Below are 19,693 nucleotides of genomic sequence, written 5' to 3'. Positions count from 1 at the left end.
CTGGTATAACCCAGAGTTAAGGGCAGCCTATGGACTCAGATAACAGGGGCTCAAATGTTGGCTGCCCACTTACAAGCTGTGCAACCTTGGAAAAGTCAAACAACCTCACTGTGCCTCAAGTTCTCATCTAAAAACTGGAGATTATAACATAACCCATCTTACAGGTGAGGATCAGTCAAGACAACACATGTGAAATGCTTATTAGAACATCTTCTGGCACATGGTAGTTGCTCAATAAATTTTAACCAGCACTATCGAGCTATAAAGGTAGAGGTAAATTGGTTGGTCTGTAGCATCAACGCTGGGAGCTGCTGTGGACTTTGGAACACGATAAATGCATACATGTAGACAATTAAGACAAGGAATCAGAGAAGAGGGAAGCATAATGTCAAAAAATATTAAATGGGTCAAAATGCAATTATGAGCGCCAGATTTGTTAACTCATAGGAAATGTCTCTGGAAGGGGGTCAAGCAGCTCTGCGTGGAGAAGCAGACTGCAGGCTGGAAACAATGATGACTACAAGGGAAAGAAGGTGAGATCAGCGTCCCAGCTGAGAGCGCTTCCTCCCCGCACGACTCCTTCTCCAAGAGGAGTTGCGTTTGTGGTAGAGAATTCCGGGCCCTCCGCAGAGATGCTGAACAGCTGCGATTCATTTTCAGTTCCTGTCAGGGAAGCTGGAGGCAAGAAGCTGGGGCAGGAATGCAAGGAAGTGACATTGAGAGAGGCCATATTCACCAGGGAGCCATGGAAATGAGGTCAACATAGAGGCTCCCACGTCCCAAGCCTGAAATGTCGATTAGGAAATCTTCACCTTGGCCAGAGGAACTGATCTGAACCTGCATTTCCTCTGTGGCAACTAGGATCTGGGTAAGGGGCATCGTGTTTGTGTTGGCTGGATGGGTGGGTCTGAGTCAGGGCCAGGGGCCTGCTACCTGCAGCTCACTTGCTAGGTGACCGTGAGTAATCACCTTCCCGTCTCTGGACTTCAGTTGCCCAAGTGTGTCTTGAGTGGGGCCACTCCAGGTCTTCTTCCTGCCTTAGATGGACATCGGATGTGCTCAAAAGAAAAGTAAATAACTGACTCCTGTCCAGGGACTCTCACAGATACCTCTCCACGTGAAGGGAGGGATGAGTGCTCCTCCAACACCAACTATTAACTATTTGAGTGAGACATTCACGTAGGACTGGCCAAAATAAAGAAAACATGACAAATGCATGCAAGTAGGCAACCAAGAAAAGGAGTCAGAAAACAGTACTATTGTAACTGCTTTATTATATGAACTCTAAGAATTAATAATTCATGAGAATATTAGTATAATTTCTAAGGATGGTTATATTACTCTTAGAAATAAGCTGAAATAATTTTCAGTGTGTTAACCTACAATGAAACAGCACAGCACACAGGTGGGCCAGGAGGAGAATTCTTACATTTCTTGTCTTTGAAATTACAGCGGCGTTCAATGGGATGTTACCCTGGACCTTCCGCTTGCGCTGCTGGTGTAAACAGTTTGCAACCTGCATTAAAGAAACATCAAGAGGCTTATTCTCTTCCGTTAGGCTGTGGGCCGGTAAGTCATTGTGCAAGGAAGATCAGGATTACAGGACCGCGTGCATTATGTTTTAGTTGGGTGACCTTGGGCATGGAGCTTCCCCTTCCTGGCCCTCTGTGTTCCTGTTAGAAATCACAGGTGCTGGTCTCATAGCAGCTGAAAGGCCTGTGCTCTCTCGCCCTTCTCCGTTCAGCCTCGGGTACGTTCCATGTTTGCGTGCTCTACCTTCCTTTGCTGCCTGTTGGTTGAGAGCCCTTAAAATCAAGCGACTCGTCTCATTCGGTGAAGCAGAAAGAAATCATGGACACTTAGAGAACTGGAATGGCAGTGGAATGCTGGCTGCCAAGTTGGCCTAAATTGATTTGATTAAAAGAGAAGACAAGAGTCCCTCTCACCCCCAGGTCTAGAGAAGTGCTCTTTATGCTAAACAGGCAGCTGGAAGGAGTTTAAACATTCCTCCAGCTTTAGAGTTTCTCACGAGGGTGGAAAAGCGAAATCAAATCAGAATCGTCCATCATCAAACATCCGAGAGGAATAATTTGCATCACGCAATTATTAGGCAGACACGGCCTCTCTGCCTTCTTAAGGAGAGAAATATCCACTAGACAGACTCGGAAACAGGTAACGCGGAGCCAGTACAGTACATGGGTCTACATTTACCTAATGAAGCTGACATTTAGATTCTCTTGTTTAAATAGGACCCTAATTTCAATTACGCAGTTGGTTCTGAGTTTGGAGAGTGGAATGGGGTGTCATTTATTGGGATTCTTAAAACCAAAACAGCAGTCAGTTAGTTCTTTATGGCCACATTTCTTGTTCATCTAATGCTGGAAGTGGTCCAGTTCACTTGCCTTACCCTTGGGGCAACAAAAGCCAGAGAGGGGAAGGCATTTACTGAAGTCCACTTAGCAAGTGTGCTGGAGGTCGAAGGCTCCCAGCCTCGGAATAGAAATAAGGAGGCAGCTCAGGGTCTTTAAAACCCGTTAATCAGATGAGAATGTGGGTTGGCCTAGACTTCGTATTCCATGTCCACACGTAGGAGGCAGCTATTAAGTCGAAGCAGAGCCCAGAGGTTTAGGAGCTATTAGAGCCAGAGCCTGGGCATGGATGCGGGCTTGGGGGGCAAGGGGGGGCTAGAGAAAGGGGAGTGCCAAAGACACAACCCTCAGGAAGCCGAAAATCTAAGAAACAGAGGACTGGTCCGAGCTGTGCAAACAGAAGAATGTTGCAGACAGATGCCACAAGAGACAGGAGTTTCTGTCCGTAAGGGCCGATTAACGTGGCTCGTTTCGGTGATGAGGCCCCGGCGAGGTAAGAACCAGGGGATGGCCGCTGGGCCCAGTAACATGAAGACTGGATTGACCTCCGGGAGCAGACTCAGGGACGGGGCTGGGGGCTGATGAAAGGGCCCACGGGCGACTGCGGGAGGAGAGGCAGTGGGCGCGGCTCTGGGGTAAGTCTAACAGAGCCTGACCCGGGGTGCGACCTGAGCCCCGGGGGGAGAGAAAGGCGGGGTGCAGGAAAGGTGGCGGGAGGGGAAGAAACTGCCACGCGGGGCACAGCAGAAGGACGGCGGGGCTAAGGTTTCTGGAGAGCTCCGTTAGGAGAATCGATAGTGATGTATTATTCAAGGACACGTATCCATGAATTAAATTACAAGCCCAGCAAGACAACAGAGAGACAGGTCTCTCCTCCCTCTGGACAGATTCTTTGCGCCTTTGGCACATTTTCCATTCAGCCTAAATATTTATGGAGGCAGCTTTACTTGGGGTGGCACCACTCTTTCAAGGGGTGTTGGTAACGTGACAAAGACCAGAGTGAGATGATGGTGAATGTAGGATGCCAGGGCCTGGCCAGGGGTTGGGGGGATAGAGCCGAGGTCGGGGTACCAAGCACGACATTTTCCCTAGAGATCTTTGGATGGCACCTGACCCTATGAACAGGAAAGCATTCGCCATAATCCAGAGCAACCTTTCAAGATGGGCAGTCGGAAGGATTCATTTGCTACTATCTTTGTCTTTGTGTACTGACGTCGTGGTGTTGTCAGTGATGCCTACCAGGAAGGAAGAGATCGGGGCGCCTTCTCCATCTCCTTACCTGTGACCTCCACAGCCTGTGATCCGGCCTTGCCCACGTCACTGTGGCCATCTCTTCCCACAGTCACCCCCACTGACTCAGCTCCCCTTGTACTGGTTTTCCCTCTGACTCAAACACATCAAATCGGTTCTGACTCAGTCATCGGTCCTAGTTTTCCCCCTGCCTGGGAAGCAGTTACTGAAGATATTTCCATTAATTCTCTGATCAAAAGACATCCCCTTGAAGGGACCCTCCCTGGCCACTCTTCGGAAAAGAAATCCTCAACTCTGTTGTTCTCCAGACCTTTGCCTTGCCATAGTCTCCTTCAGTACTGCCTCTTCGAATATTTTATTTGTATTTCTAAATATTTAGTTATTTCTTTTTTTACTTATGTATGTCTGTGTGTGTACGTGTATTTTTTTTTTATCTCTCCAACTAGACAGAGAAATACTTTACTTTCTTAGTGCTCTATCCCCTAATATCTAGAAGAGTACTTAGCATAAAAGAAGTATCCAATATTTGGTGAAATCATGAATCGATATAATTTGTTAATCCTCCAGGAAGGACCCTAATCTCATATATTTCATATGACTCTATAATGTGTAATAATAAGCTGCTCTCCTGTCTGGCTCTCCCGCTGGCTGGTGAGTTCTAGAAGCTCATGACCTTGACTGGCTAAACCCTGCATCTCCATCGTCTCTCACCACGCTGTTGTTCACCGAGCTAAAGGGGGAAAGTTTTACACACCAAATGCTGATACCACCAGCCAAAAAAAGAGCACCGGGACTAAAGGTGAACTCCTGGGATTCAGCAATGACTTATCCAGGAGAAGGAGAGATGGTGCTGCCATAATTGCATTTTTTTAAAAATCAACCAGCAAAATATACGAAGTATGAATTCAGAGCAATGTGGCTGGTCAAAAGAGAGCATTTTGAACTGAAATTCAGCCAAGCTCCTTGCTGGCCCTGGCCTTTCTGTGAGTCTGAGCAAGACCCTTCTCTCTCTCTCCGCCCATTCCCATCTGTAGAGTGAGAAGATTAGACCATGGGATGTCTAAGGCCCTTCAAACCCTGATGTTCTGACATTGCACTTACCCAGGACAGTGCCTAATGCAATGGACTAAGAGAACTATGTAGAATGCACAACCCTGCTCTCAGGAAAGGCACCCATTCAGTATTTGAAGTGAAACACACTTGAATTCGAACCCACACTCTGGAACTACAAACTTTGTGAATATAGGAGAATGCATTGATCAGTACAAGCCTCTGAAAAATAGAAATAGGAATTCCTAGCTCCATGCCTGGGAAACAGTGGCTTGCTTTGAACTCCCTCCTGCATCCTGCGATGAGCCTTTTAAGTCAAGCTGACTTCAGGACCAGAAGATTCTTTTATAAACACCACCCTGGCGGTCGGGTTAGCTCACGTGCCACTGCAGCCCCAGCTGAGCCCAACGCGAGAGCAGATGGCCTCCCTCTCCAGGCTAACGTTTTCCAGGACTGCCCTCTGGGGCCTCTGAGCAGACTCCATTTGTGTTACCAGGAAGTTTCTCGAGCCTTTTCTTTTGCTAGAATTCCATGATAAACATTCCTTCTGATGACTTATCCCCTGTCACAACACTCTGCAGCTCCCTGTCCAGAAGGGATTCCTACAGGATGAGGTCAGTCACTTACTAACCACGAATTCCTTTTTTTTCACTCCTTTTGGTCTTGCTGTTAAGATGCTGAGCAACTGCCTCTGGCTACATCAGTGGGTCCCTTCCAACAGCTGTGGGAGCGCAATGTCCCAGCAGCCTAAGACAGAGCCCAGAGGATCCAGGGAGAGGAGCACAGGCACCAAATCCAATCACAAGGCCACGGGGGAAATTCCAAATTAGTAGATCCAGTAACCAGGCAGTGGAGTTAATGAGAAGTTCTGAGCTAGGCTTCTAGAGAATTTGGAAATTAACAATGTGTAAAGGTGCTTGTCATAGACATTCTGTATTCATCAGTGTCCCCTTGATACCAAGAACATGCGTTTTCTTTTTTTATTATCCATCCAAAATGTTGGAGAACCTTAAAAGAATTGAGCTATGCACACTGTAGAGCTCATATACCTCCTTACTTAACAGAGGGGCAGCAACTCCCTTCTGCCAGGCATGTGGGAGCACAAGGCAGGGCCTCAGGTCAACATCTCTCCCACTCTCTTCAAGAGAACCATGAGTATGTCAGGGAACATCACACTGTGCACAGGCATCCCCTGCCCCGGGGTCTCATGCTGATGGGTTATGCATAAATTTGATAAATCACTTCATCTTTCATGTTATATAGCTAACTCTTGACACATGATGGATGGGAAGATTAGACCATGGGATGTCTAAGGCCCTTCAAACCCTGGAAGAGTTTAATAGAGTGAACTAAAGACTCTCGGCCAACCTGACTCAGGAGACTTTTCCTAATTCCATCTCCAGTAGATAATAATTTCCCTATGACTTCTTATTAAAGTAACCGTTCAGAAAAGGCAACGGAGAAATTCAAGTTTATTCAACCTATCAATCTTCTATTCAGTTACTCAACAGATCTTTAAAGAGCCCCTAGGCGAGGCATAGCTCTGAAGCCTTAGTACCTGAATTTCAACTCCAGCCTCTTGAGCAAGTTACATAACCTCTCTGAGCCTCAATTTTCTAAATCATAAGTTATAATCTAAATTATAATAATAGAACCTACCTCCTGGCTTGTTCAGAACACTAAGAGACAATACATGAAATAGTGCCTGACATTAAGCAGGGTCTAATAGGCATTAGCTATTATTTCTGGCAGTAGGAATAGTAGCCGTTTAGAAATAGTGGTTGTAGAGCAGTAACGGTAGTACTCATAGTACATGGTATAGTAATAGAGTAGTATAATGGCATAGTAGCATAGTGGTAATAGTACCATCTTAACACCAGTAGTAGTCATGTAGCAACAGTAGTAGTGGTAATAGTGGTGCGAACGATATAGTAATACAGTATTAATGGTAGGAGTAACATCATGCTAGTGTAACACTAAATACTATTGTCCTAGGAGAAGTAATAGTATCGAAGTATGGTAGTAACAGTAGTGGTATTTGCCAGGCACCAGGCACGAGGCACTTACCCTCAAGGAGCTCTTCTCTCCCCTGGTTCCATGAATGTCCAAGATGAAAGGGATCTTCAGAGGTCATCTAGCGCATGGCACACGTCATATGTACCGGTGAGAAAACTACAGCCAAGAAGAGTGGTAGTGTCCCACACGAGGCCATCTGAGAGTTAACGTCAGAGGTTGGGCTCAAATTCCGGTCCCCATATTCTCCCTCCGTCACTCTTTCCACGGGACCATAGGACCATTTGTAATTCATTTCCAAATCCCCTCTCGCATCCACCCACGCACACCCACCCACATCCATTCTCAACCACATGAGAAAGCCAGATCCCTCCAAACATGTCGTCATGTTCTCTGCCGACTTTGCGCTTTTCCATGGGCCATTCCCTCAACCTTAGAGACACTTCTCCTGCTTGCCCTTCTTAAAAACTCCTACTCATCCTTCCAGACTCATCTGCTCTTTCAAATGTCTCCTAGGTCCTCCCTCCATCCTGGTCTTCGGGCCGTATTAGGACAGGCTTCTTCTTTCTTAAAGAATGTCTTACAAGGTTTCTTACACAGCGTTGGAATCCATTCTTAAGGTGTGGGCGTTATCCTAAGTACTTTACAAATATCGATTCATTTACCTCCCATAAGAACCACTGGGAAGTTCTTAAAATTGATTTGTCTTATCTGTTTTCCAGGCCACAGGTTTGTTCCAAAAATAATTATTGAGCACCCACTATGGCTGTGCATCAGGCACATACTCATGACCAAGATGACTTTGCCCCTGTCCTCAAGACACTTATAGTCCAGTGGGAGAGACAAGCGAGGAAGCAGCTGATTATAATACAATAAGTCTTATATTAGGAGGGGACCCTGAGATCACATAGGAGGGGCACAAACCCAGCTGGGGAGAGGGTGTCAGAGAAAGCTTCCTTGGGGATGTGACATCCAGGTTGGGACTTAAAGAATAAGTTAATCGGATGGCGAGAAGGTGGAAAAAATGTTCTAGGGGACAGAGAAGTACATAATCAAAAAACAGACGAAGAAGAACAAAGGTAGGAAAAGTTGGGGGAGTAGGGTGAGGAGAGCATTGGTGCTGGGAGAGAAGAGCTGTCAAGCACGCCTCCGGAGGCAGGGCGGCCCGCAGAGCAGTGCCCCGCAAGCGGCCTACTCGGCTGCCAGGGCCTTAGACCGTGAGCTCCCTGAGCAAGGATTCTCCCTGATCCGCTGCTTTGTTCTTCGCGCCCCGCACAGCGCCCAGCACAGCGCCCCGCACAGCACCCAGCACAGTGCCCAGCACCCAGCGCAGAGTAAGAACTTAACGAGCAGGTGCCGAACGATTGCTTAAATGAACAAACAACAAACAGAGAACAGACTGCTTTGGAGAAACTCTTTTCCTCATTTTTTTTTGTCTTTTATTTAGGATTTCTGTTTTTTTCAAAGGGACAGTTTCATCCCCAAATACTGTAATTACTATCTAACTTGGGTTTGCTGTGCCCAAAGCACAATCTATAGGACTTTTAAGTCTAAAGAGTTCCACCAAAATTTTCAGTTTCATGGAGCTAGACTGGGGCCATGTGTTTGGCATTTTGTAAATGGAAGGGAAAAAAAGCAGATTCCAGAGAAGCAACAAGCTGAGCCCAAGTGATAAGGGAAATGAATAGAGAAGGAACAATACTAGAAGAAACTTTCTTGAAAATTCTTACAAGTACATAAATCATTCTGTAGGCAGGCTGTCCTGATTAGGAACCCAAAATTGGAAAACTAATTTTTTTCTTCTATGCTAATGTTTCATCATAACTAGCAGCTCATAACCCCTGGGAGCCTGGAGTTTGTGGATCTTTGAGTTGGGAGCTGGAAGGACTGATCTCAGAGCATTACCTTGCAGCCAGTTCTCAGGGAAACCACAGCACTGAGTGTGGGCTTCTCGAACTTTGTGGAGACCTCTCATTCCAGTTCAGGATTTCCAGGAGGAGACAGGGCTCCCTCGGGGGGGCGGGCGAGCTGACAAAAGAAACAGTTAAAGGATAGAGTCATACCAGGCAGGTCGCCAAAGCCCGAGTAGCCATGGGGGTCACTGGCTTAGGACCAGGCTGTCTGTCAATTGGTCATTTATCCAGCACACTCTGTTCCTATGGCTGTACTCAGCGAACTGAAACCAGTCCCTGCTCAACACTCAGTGGTATCGCAGGGGGTGGAAAGAGAAGAGGCTCTATAGATACACAGATGTAGATTCAAATGCTGGCCCTACCACTGTGCATGACGTGAACAAACCAAACTGTCAAATTCTTATCTGGAAATTAAGAAGGAAAGGAAGAAAGGGAGACAGAGATGATAGAGATAGAGATAGAGATAGAGATAGAGATAGAGATAGAGATAGAGATAGAGATAGAGATAGAGATAGAGATAGAGATAGATAGAGACAAGGAAGGAAGGAAGGAGGGAGGGAGGGAGGGAGGGAGGAAGGAAGGAAGGAAGGAAGGAAGGAAGGAAGGAAGGAAGGAAGGAAGGAAGGAAGGAAGGAAGGAAGGAAGGAAACTGTTATTGTAAAAACTAAATGAAATCATTTATTTAAAGCATGGTTCCTTGCCCAGAACATGACATTGTTAAATATTAACGCCCTTCCTTACATTTAACTCACTTTTAATATAAGGCTCTTTTAGAACCCCCTTATTACTCAATTTAGAGGTCCCCAAATTTGTGCAAATGCATATAAATTAGCCTTATTCCTTGGTCCCAGGTGAATTAGGATTTGATAAACACTCAACATTTTGGAAGTTTTGAAAGGGCTGAGAGGAATACCTGTTTTTGTTGAAAGTAATTATGCCCACCTAGAAATGTCTCCAACCCCCATGTTCCTCACTGCTTTCAAAAGCCCTCAATATTTTTGAGTCTAGACTTCGAACAATCAGAATTCTAGTCATCTAGAAGGTAAGTTTGGGGTTAGTTAGGCCTCAATGAAAATCTCAGTTCTACCAACTACCAGTTGTGTGGTTCTGGAAGGGTTATTTTATCTCTGAGACCCAATTTCCTTAGCCATGCATGTGAATCATATCTATACCTCATAATGTTTAAATAAGACATGGCATTACATACATGACACTGTGCAACATGGGAGGTGCTGGACAACATTCACTCATTCATTCATTCAACAAATATGTATCAAGCACCTGCCATGTTCCAGGAGGTCCTCTAAGGACTGATGATAAAGTGATGAATGAAACAATGTCCCTGCCTCATGGAGCCTTCATTCTAGTAGAGGAGGCAGGCAGTGAACAGATAAATAGACTTCTCTCGGCTGGAATGAGTGCTATGAAAAAAGAAGCAGAAGAAGAGTGGTGGAGCTAAAAAATAGCACTAGGTTCTTTCACCCTCTGCTCACATAGTTCCTCTTCCTTTGTATCCCAAACTCCCCCACCCCCTGACCATGGGCCTCCAGGAAGGATGAAGGTTTTAGTCTGTTGAGCCGAGTCACCTGACATCCTTTATATAAAGCTGAGAACACCGAGAGAAGAGCACATGGTCATCAGCAGGATGGACAGCTTGGGTGTCGCTTTGGAGACTCCCCCAGACTCCGAGCTATGCTGTCTCCAGGCTTGTCATCGGTGACACTGTAGAGGGAATGAGCGCCCCCAAGGAGGCAGCCCTCAATAATGCCATCTTTGTTGCAGCAGAACATCGGTGACCTTGTTCTGTGCTGGGTCCAAGTTGAGGGGAAAGAAGGGAACGGCCAGCTGTGAAAAGATCAATTTGTTTCCAACCCACTCTTTCTTATGGTCCAGGGGCTGGCTTCCCACATTGGCTAGTTCTGTCAGGGACAGATGCCAAGTAGGGCATGGACTGAAGAAACACCCCCTGTTCCCATGAGGCAGGAGCATTCAGCCTTCTGCCCAGAGCCTGTGCCGTCAGCCGTCACCAGCTGTCCTGCTTTGGGGAGACACAGGTTGGGGCAGTCAAGAGGGGATGCCTCAAGTCTAATTCAGAACTGTATTCAAATTCTCCTCTAATTCGCGTTTGAAAATAGCCAGGGTCGGCCTGACGTGGGAGAGCCAGCGCTCCATGAGCCATAGTTGGGAGTGTAAGTGGTGAAACCTCCCCAGAGCCCACTTGGCAGCGCCCATGGGAACTGAGAGCTCTGTTGCAGCCAGTCCACTTCCAGGAATGCATCCTTTGGATAAATGCTCAGAAGTGCACCAAGATGAATGCATGAGGCTCTTTATCGCAGCCTTGTTTGCACAAGCAGAGGTCTGAAATCAGCTGAATATTATGCTGTAGCAAAAAAAATGAGGCCCGTGTGTGTCGATTTCCATGGAAAGAGGTCCGAGAGAAAAAGCACCACGCGGTGAGAGCCCCGCTACATCCTCAGCTAGCCCCGCGCTCAGTGTGTCCTCCATTCCCCAAATTCAACAACACTCACGTGCGGGCCCTGCAGGCGTGAGGCTGGGGAAGGGCTGGGCCGGGCAGCTGGAGGGCGAGGGGCCCTGCTCGCCTCTCCCAGCCGCCCCGGAGACCCGCTTACTGGGCCGGGTGAGGGGAATCGAGAGGCACATGAGTGGTGAGCTGCTTACATGGCTTAAGAGTTTTCCTCAGCTCCATCTGAATGGGAAACCAAGGCCATGCTCCTAGTCTTCTCAGTTTTTAGTCTCTTCATAATGGATGACCCATTTCCTTTATTTAGCAAACAACACAGAGAACAAATGTGAAGGAACCTAAAATCTCCCTAAAAGAAAGAACAGTTTATATTTGCACAGTCAGAATTCGCTTCCTCCCGACTCTAAAAATTCCCAAGTCTTTTCACCAGTAAATGTTATCAAATGCTACCAAATGTTGAAGAAAAATTAAGTAGTTCTGCCCATCCTGCCACTGATTAGCTGCGGAATTTTGCTGGAGCTTCCCGCTCTCGCTGGGCTTCTGGCCTCCCTGTGGCCCATATGATGTGGACTGTGTGGACTGGGACCAGCATGGGGATGACAAATACGGGACATCTGTGCCACTTCTCCCCCTTCTTCCCTGACAGACTGGCCTAATTAATCACAGCACTCTTTCCTGCAGACCCCAGATGATTTCTCTGAATCTTTCTTAATACCGAGCTCTAAGCAGTTCCTAGCAATGAATCCAAGCCGATATAGAAGATAACACTTAATTGCCTTCTCCGGATGACATGGTCTCTGAAGTTTATTCCAGATGTGACATTCTGTTTCCATAATTCAAGGATTCATCTGAATCCCAACTCATTCACGAAGTCAACCTAAAAAAAAAACTAAAAAAAAACCCACAACTTTTTTTCCATTCCTGAGTTATACAGTCTGGTCCATATAAATCAATATGAACTTGACTTCTGTGATTTCTGGCAGCTTTGCACCGTTATCTCATTGCTGTTCCCTGTACAGCCATTCTGCCCCTCCGGAGAGACTTAATTTTATTACGACAAATTTCAAACTGCGATGCAGTGAACACCCAGAGGTACTCAAGGGTTTTCCAGGGGCTCCAGTTGGCAGACAGTTTTAAGGGAATTTTCAGATACTCAACTTCCGTCTGCACCCTTTCTCAAGAATCTAAGCATGAGGAGTCCCCTTTTCATAACCGCTTTCTCTCACTTCAAAAAGAAAGCTGTAACTCACTCATCTTCAGTCCCCTCGGGGTATAAAAATCCCTGGGAGAGCAAACAAAGGTACATTCAAAATTCTGTTGTAATTGTTGAGAAAGTGAGTGACTAATGACCTGGTAAGACATCATTTTGCAAGTCAGATGACTTTCAATACTTCCGTTAAAACATAACTGAAGGAGAATCTAATTAAAATGTCAATTGAGAAATCATTAAAAATGCTTTTGAATGATAAAGTCTACGTGACTTTTGGCGTGCCTCATAGGAGATTATAACAAAAGGCCTTCTTTTTTCATCCATATGTTTCTGTGAGTGGGTTTCTCGGTGCTTCCAACCAAAAATATGAAAGCTAGAAATAGAATTTATATAATACCATCTCATGTTAGCAATAATGGATATTCCTCACTGAAAAAAATTACCTCGTTCAGAGAAGCATTTCCAATAAAACCTTATGTTTCATGTCATAAATATTTATCAAAATTATAATAAATGTATAGTGGATTGATCAATTGACTACTAACAGTTGTTACGATAATTCAACTTAGAAGAAATTGTTTCATTCTAGAACCTTACACATACAAAACATTAAAGAAATGTTAATATGAATTTATATACATCTCTTGTTTCAGAGGAATATAACATGACCAATAAAAGACTTTCAAGTATAAAAATATACCACATTAGGATAAACTCCTATTGAGGAAATGGAATGGAAATACACATTTAATGAGAAAAAGGAACTGTGTAAGTAGTCAACTGTTAAGGAAGATCTTCTTCATATATTTCTTAATGGTTAAATGGTGGCATTAAATCACTATGGAATTCAGATTCCATTAAGTCCCTGTAAAAGAGTGATAAAAAAGTTTTATTTTTAAATGACTGTATTTTCAATATACTGGAAGTTATAGCCTTTGTAACTATTTAAACATACAATAAAAACATTTGTCAACTTAAATAGGTATATAGTTTTTCCAAGATGACTTTAGAGGATACAAAAGAGAACTCTTGAAGACTACTGTATTTTACCACAGTGAATTCTCTTCAATCAAGCAATAGGACAGATCAAAGGGCAGGTGTTCAAGGGCATCCCATGTGCTGGTGAAATAATCTGTGCAAAGGAGGTGAGAAGGACATGTTTTCTAAGTATAAACGTTACCTGCCCAGCTGGGCTGACATTAGGCTAGATTGGGGCCTCCTTGTCAAACCCCTCCAGCATTACTACCCCTGGGCCCAGGCTACCCTTTGTAACAGGGCACCCTAACTTGCATGAGGAAACTGAAAGATTTTTTAACCCTGGGTCTTTACCGAGAGGTTAATAAAAAACTCTAATTTTTAATTACAGTGTACAATGCTGGTGCCTCGAATCAATGCCTTATCAAGGGAACACAAGCAAAGCAATAAATATTTGTATCATTTCTTGGGATGTTCCTTTCTTCTTGGTCAACGCCAGATGCTCTTCTTTCTGGTAAGTTTGCTGAGCCAGGGTAAAGGCAAGGAGGGGGCAGGAGGGGGGAAGCAGTCATCTACCTGCTGTTGCTTCAGTTTTAAGTGGGGTTTGTCTATCCACTGATTCAGCCTTACCTAGACTCCCACTCTGTGCCAAGTTGTAGGTTAGGATCGGGGATTTCCAAGGCCAAGAAGACATGGGTTCTGCTCTGGAAGATCTCATAGTTTACTAAGGGAAAGGCAGACTCATGAACAAGTAATTAAGATACTCTGTAGTAAGTGTTATATTAGAAAAACTATCAGGGTGCTAGGGATCAGAGAAGATGGGGTGACCAGTTCTGCAAGAGGTGGTGCTATGTGAGCCATGAGAGGTAGAGGCGGTCCCAGCAGAAGGCACAGCACACACCTTGACATGGAAGCGTGTATGGTCATGGGAGCTGAAGACCGAAGAGTGTACTGGGCCAAAAGCAAAGGGTAGAATCATTTAGGAGGTGGGGGCAGGAGACAAAGTGGAAAAGCAAGGTTGGGGTAGATCAGAACAAGCCTTGAAAGCCCTTCTGAGGCATTTGGAGTTTGAACTTGATCCCGTGCGCAAGGGGAAGAAGCGTGACTAGAATAAAATTTTAGAATGATAATTCTGACGGCCATGGGCTAGGAGATGTGAAAGTGTCTAGCCCAGCACTAAATACAAACAGATTCTCAAAAATACACCAGAAACCTCAGCTGACCTCTCAACTCCTTTTTCTCCCTTGAAAAAAAAGCAGGGCTCTGAATCCATGACACACATACAGTGCATCCAGAAAATGTTTTATACTGAGAAGAAGAAGAAATAAACTGAGAACAAGGTAAGAATTATTCATTTGTTTTATCAGTATTTATCAGGTGCCTATTCCCTTACCTATAGGTCTACACATCTGTTTTCTCTACAACAAATTTGTTAGGTAGGAACTGTGATCCCCAGTCACCAGTGAGGACACTGAGTCACAGATGGGTTAAGTAACTCACGCAAGGTCATAAGCAATGAGAATGAGGTCACTGACCAGCCCAGGCAGCCTGGCTTCTATGTGCTTAACCGCTGTGCTGTCTCTGAGTATCGTGATCACTATTCAGCGTTAGGGCTCTGAGGATAAAGGCACACCGGGCCAGTGGGGAGGGCGCCTCTCGAGGTGAATCTGAACCCCCCGGGCTCCGTCTCAAGCAGGGAGAGCCAGGTGCCTGCGCTCACTGGGCAGCCTGGGGGGCAATGGACCAGGGCCGTGTCCTGCCTCGGCCGGGATCACTAAGAGTCCTTTGTCCTCCACCGCCTCTGTTCCTGAGCTGGAGCTCCCAGGTCCACACGGTCACCCTCCTCACCCTCATCCTTCCCCTGACCCATTTCAGCGAGTGCCATTTCCAGCCCTGCCCCTCCCCACTCAGGATGCTGCTTCTCTCTACTTCAATCCCCACATCCGATCAATGGCCACACTCTGGCAAACTTGTCCTGAGTATCACTAAAACCTCCCACTTCCCTCCATCCCCACAGCTCCTGCCCTGGTCCAAACCACCACCATCTCCGGCTTACATGGCTAGGACAGCCCAGAACTGGTCTGACTCCAGCTCGCCTCCTTCTGAGAGCTGCTTCACACTGCAGCCAGGATGATGTTTCCAAAGCATGGCTCCATCCTTGCCCCGGCCTTGTGGACACTCTGGAATGGCCAAAATCCTTCACACGACTCTCAGTGACAAACTGCCAACCTTGTCTCTCTCACCAGCCCAACCCCCAGCACTCCCTCTGCCCCCCACCCTCTGTCCACTAACATTCCTAAAATGCCATGAGCTGTTTCTTATCTCTCCCTCTGGTAGGGGCAGATCCCTCTACCTCTCTCCTGCTCCCTCCCTTCTTTCCTTTTCCCCCATAACTCTAAAATGATTCAAAACTCTGTTCAGTGTGACCCTCTCTAGCAAGCCCTTCCCCACTCCCACCCATCTAGGTCCTCTATTCACTCTGTGACGGCACTTATCCCATTGGACTACAGTTGTCACTTTACTTATCTGTCTTCTCTTCTGGGCTGTAAGCCTCTTAAAGGTAAGCCCCTCACTGATCCAAATTCCTCACTGCCCAGAACAGTGCTAAACACAAGTGATCACTAAATATGTATTAAATAAATTAATAAATATCCTCGTTACCCTCTTCACCTCATAATAGATGCAATATGTTCTCATAGTAGGTGCTGTGTGTGTGCAAACAGGGTGATGACAAAGTTAAACAAACTTGAACACTGCCATTAACTCATCAGGGGCCACCCCTAGCCTCCCTCTCCCAGGGATGGTAGAGATGGCTTCGCTGTCTCCATGGGACCGCATTCCCTTCCAAAGGGGAACCAGTTCATCCAGCTAATTGGAAACAGGAGCTAACAAACTCCCTGTGCAGTTTTTAAGGTCTGAACAGGCCTCCTGACCATGGATGAGAGCATGATGGATTTTTCACACAGCTTTTCCAAAAACAGAAAGGAATCCACTCTAGGCTCTGCAAAAGAAGAGCTCTTGTAACATTTCCTTTTGGGGGGAAAGTTTCCAATACAGTGGGCCCCAGACTACTAAATGGAAACCATTCCCTCACTCTCTTTTCCTTCTCCCTAACACACACACACACACACACACATACTTAAAAGCAGATGTTTGAAGACTTTCTGAAATCAGGGATTGACCCAAAGAAAGGTTGTGTTTCATAAGATGTTTCCAGGGAAAGAGACATTGGGCTTGCTAAAGGTCAAGAAAAAAGATGAAAAGGGACAGAACAGAGGGTGGCCCAGATGCCCAAGCCTTTCCCACATTGTGACACAGCCATTTGGGAGAAGTTTTGCAAATCTGATCCTAAAATATATGTGGATGTCACTGAACATTGCTTCTCTCATGATGAAGCACAGAACAATATGTGTCCTATGGAAAATGCCTGTGGCAGAATCCCAAGGTATTCAGTGCTGTGACTCCTTGATTACATCACTGTGGAGCTTCCCTAATATTTTATTTCTTATACATAAAATGAGCTTTGGATGCATATTGCATTCCTTGGGTAAGGAAGAGAAGAAATCCAAAGATTTCAATAAAACTTCTTTTGTTTCTACCATTTTTAAGGGAACGGTTATATCATGCTCGTGGAGCTAGATAAAGACATTTCGTAAGCCAGCCAGGAGTTTAACATCTAGGAACTGCTATGTATTCATTTTTAATATGGAACTAGTAACATCTGCCCCAGTCCATTTGAGAAGATTCCATGAAATAGAATGTGTCAGATGCTTATCCCAGTGCCTGACACGTATAGGCTCATAATAAATGTCACTCACCTTATTTTATGATCTCACGAGACAGGCACACATGGAAGAAATTATCTAAGACCCAAGACAAAGAGAATCATCAAGGAATAGAAATGCAACTAAAATACAGAGAGGCATCCTGAGCTAAACATTGAGGCATGAGCAGGTGGCATTTGGGTTGAGCATTAGAAGATGACCTGGCATTTTGGATAAAATGAGAGACTGTTTTCCCAGAAGTCTGTGTAACTGAAGTGCATCACTTCAGTGCAAAAGGAAACACTTCCTGGCTCAGCTAGTTACGATGGTGTCATTTGTTAACAGTATCAAATCTTTTCCATGTGGCTCTGCTTCCTATCCAAAAATAGATTACACACGAGAAACTGAGATTCGAGTTCCTGGCACATCTTCATAATTTGTCTCTTCCACGAATACCGACAGCTAGAAGATGTTGAGTCTCTGTATAGTGACCACACAGTGACTCAGTCTTCTCTAGAGAGTGGAAACAGCCATCAGTTCCCTGAAGGTGGAGGGAGGAAGGACATTTTATTGGAAAGACCTTGAGGAAAAGAGAGTGGTACCCAAGTGGGTAGAGAATCAGTGTCTTCTCTGGCACACTTATTGCTATGACACACTAGAATGTGAAACGGAGATTGTATGTGACCGACAGCTACCAGGACACATGACTAGAGGAAACCCCCAGCTTGTGATATACACACAGGGGTTCTGGGGGTGTCCAAATCACTTTGGACAAGCAGCACATTCTCACTGAGGCCAGCCATGGGCAGCTCCATCGTGTGCTGTGAAACTCCCTGTTCCCAAATGGAAATTTTCACTTTTGGAAGGTCAGAAAAGCTGAGTGAATGCACACTCCTTCACTGAGCAGGCTGTACTTGTCACGATCTAGTCCAGCTGTATGTCTACTCATGGATCCTGTGCCCACCCCTCACTGCTCACTGCTGCTGAATGCTCTTGAATGCCTCCTTGCCATTGCCATGCTGTGTCTTCCACCAGAACATCTTCCCCCAACTGTTTTGTTTTAAGGATGTTTCAAAATTCAATGTAGAGATAAATCAGCTAATGCTCCTTCCAGCCTGGGTTAAATGACCCTCATTTGGTATGTACCTACCTCAGTCATGGAACTGTTGACTGTCTGGTTCCTCTTCTCTTTTTCATACTTGACTGTAAGCTCTTCAAGAGCTGCTTAAGTCCCCCCTGACTTATAATGATAATACAATATTATTGTATGTAATATTACCAAATAAATGAATCACTGCATTCTTACAATGTGGACAGGTTCACATGGACCAAACATAAGGGGCCCACCTGACCCTTCTTCCCAGAGTTCCATTTTCATTCTACAAATTAGATGACCTGGTCCATCACCCATGGGAGTATTGCTCACCACCTTGTCCCTAGCCTGTCATTGTCACCAAGAGGGACATTTTATATGCAGAAAGAAGTGGTCATCAACTGAAAGGTGAGATCTGAGGAATACAGACAGATCTGTTACCCACCAAAATTTTCCTCCAATCCCTGACCATCTCTTCCAAATTCATGAACAAGCTTCAGAGATCCCCACTGTGGCAGGGACTGTCTAGCTATTCATAAAACAAATTTTGTCACCTCCTAAGACACCCAGATAAGCTATATTTCCCAGCTTTCTTTGCAGCAGAGTGTGGCCATGTGATTGGGTTCTAGCTAGTGGAATGTCACTATTATATTTGGTCCATAATCCCACCCATGCAATTCTCCTTGCTCTCTCTGCTTCTGCCGATTTACTGCAGGTAACCTAGTCTCTGTGGAATCCAAGGTGGTAGCGCCATCAGAGGGAAAGGTTCTGGTATCACTGGATGAAGGAGAGCCAACTCCCTAGCAAAACCTACATGAGCAAGGCATAACCTTCCATTTTGTTACACCACCAAAAATTGTGTGTGTTTGTGTTTTCTACTACAGCAACTGTTGTTACCCCAATAAATATACCTTCTAGTAGCACCTGTGTCACCCTTAATCCCATGACACTATCCATCAGATACCCACAAGAGCAAGGATTCTGAGAAGATGGCCTCGGTGAGGACAGGTAACATCTGGAGCTTGAGATACAAGGAGCAGCAGCGCGGCCAGTTGAGAAATGCACGCCCAGGTGAGAGCTGGGAGGCACTAGGAACTAATTTTACCTGTTCGCTAAAGAACGTGGCCAAGAGGACGTTTAGATCCTTCCGTCACTCCTCAGTGCCTGGGAGGTCTTGGATTAACCATACTCTCTGCCAAAGTTTAGCTCTCTCCTCACAGGTGAGAGGCATCCAGATCAGTGGGTAACCCCAGGCCCCGGGAAGTGAGACACGGGCCGGAACCCTGGCTCTGCCTCTAAGTAGCTCTCGCCCTTGCATGAAGCAGCTCGGCTCGCCCTCTATTGTATCTGCTCTCACGTGGAGATGCTAATCCACACATCACTGCTTTAGAATTACATGAGATAATACCTGTTAAACACACGACACGCTCCTGGGAATAATACAGCCGCTGTGTAATTAGTACCCAGTCTTACTTCATATGAAATAAACCTTCAAGATTTCTATCATCTGTTTATTTCTTTTTAAAGAATTACCGAATACTTATCACTTGACATGATAAGCCCAAGAAATTCA

Source organism: Miniopterus schreibersii (genome assembly GCF_964146895.1).
Source record: "Miniopterus schreibersii genome assembly, chromosome: 11".
Taxonomy (NCBI): domain Eukaryota; kingdom Metazoa; phylum Chordata; class Mammalia; order Chiroptera; family Miniopteridae; genus Miniopterus; species Miniopterus schreibersii.
The sequence above is the reverse complement of the archived record's forward strand: the minus strand, read 5'-3'. Positions refer to the sequence as shown.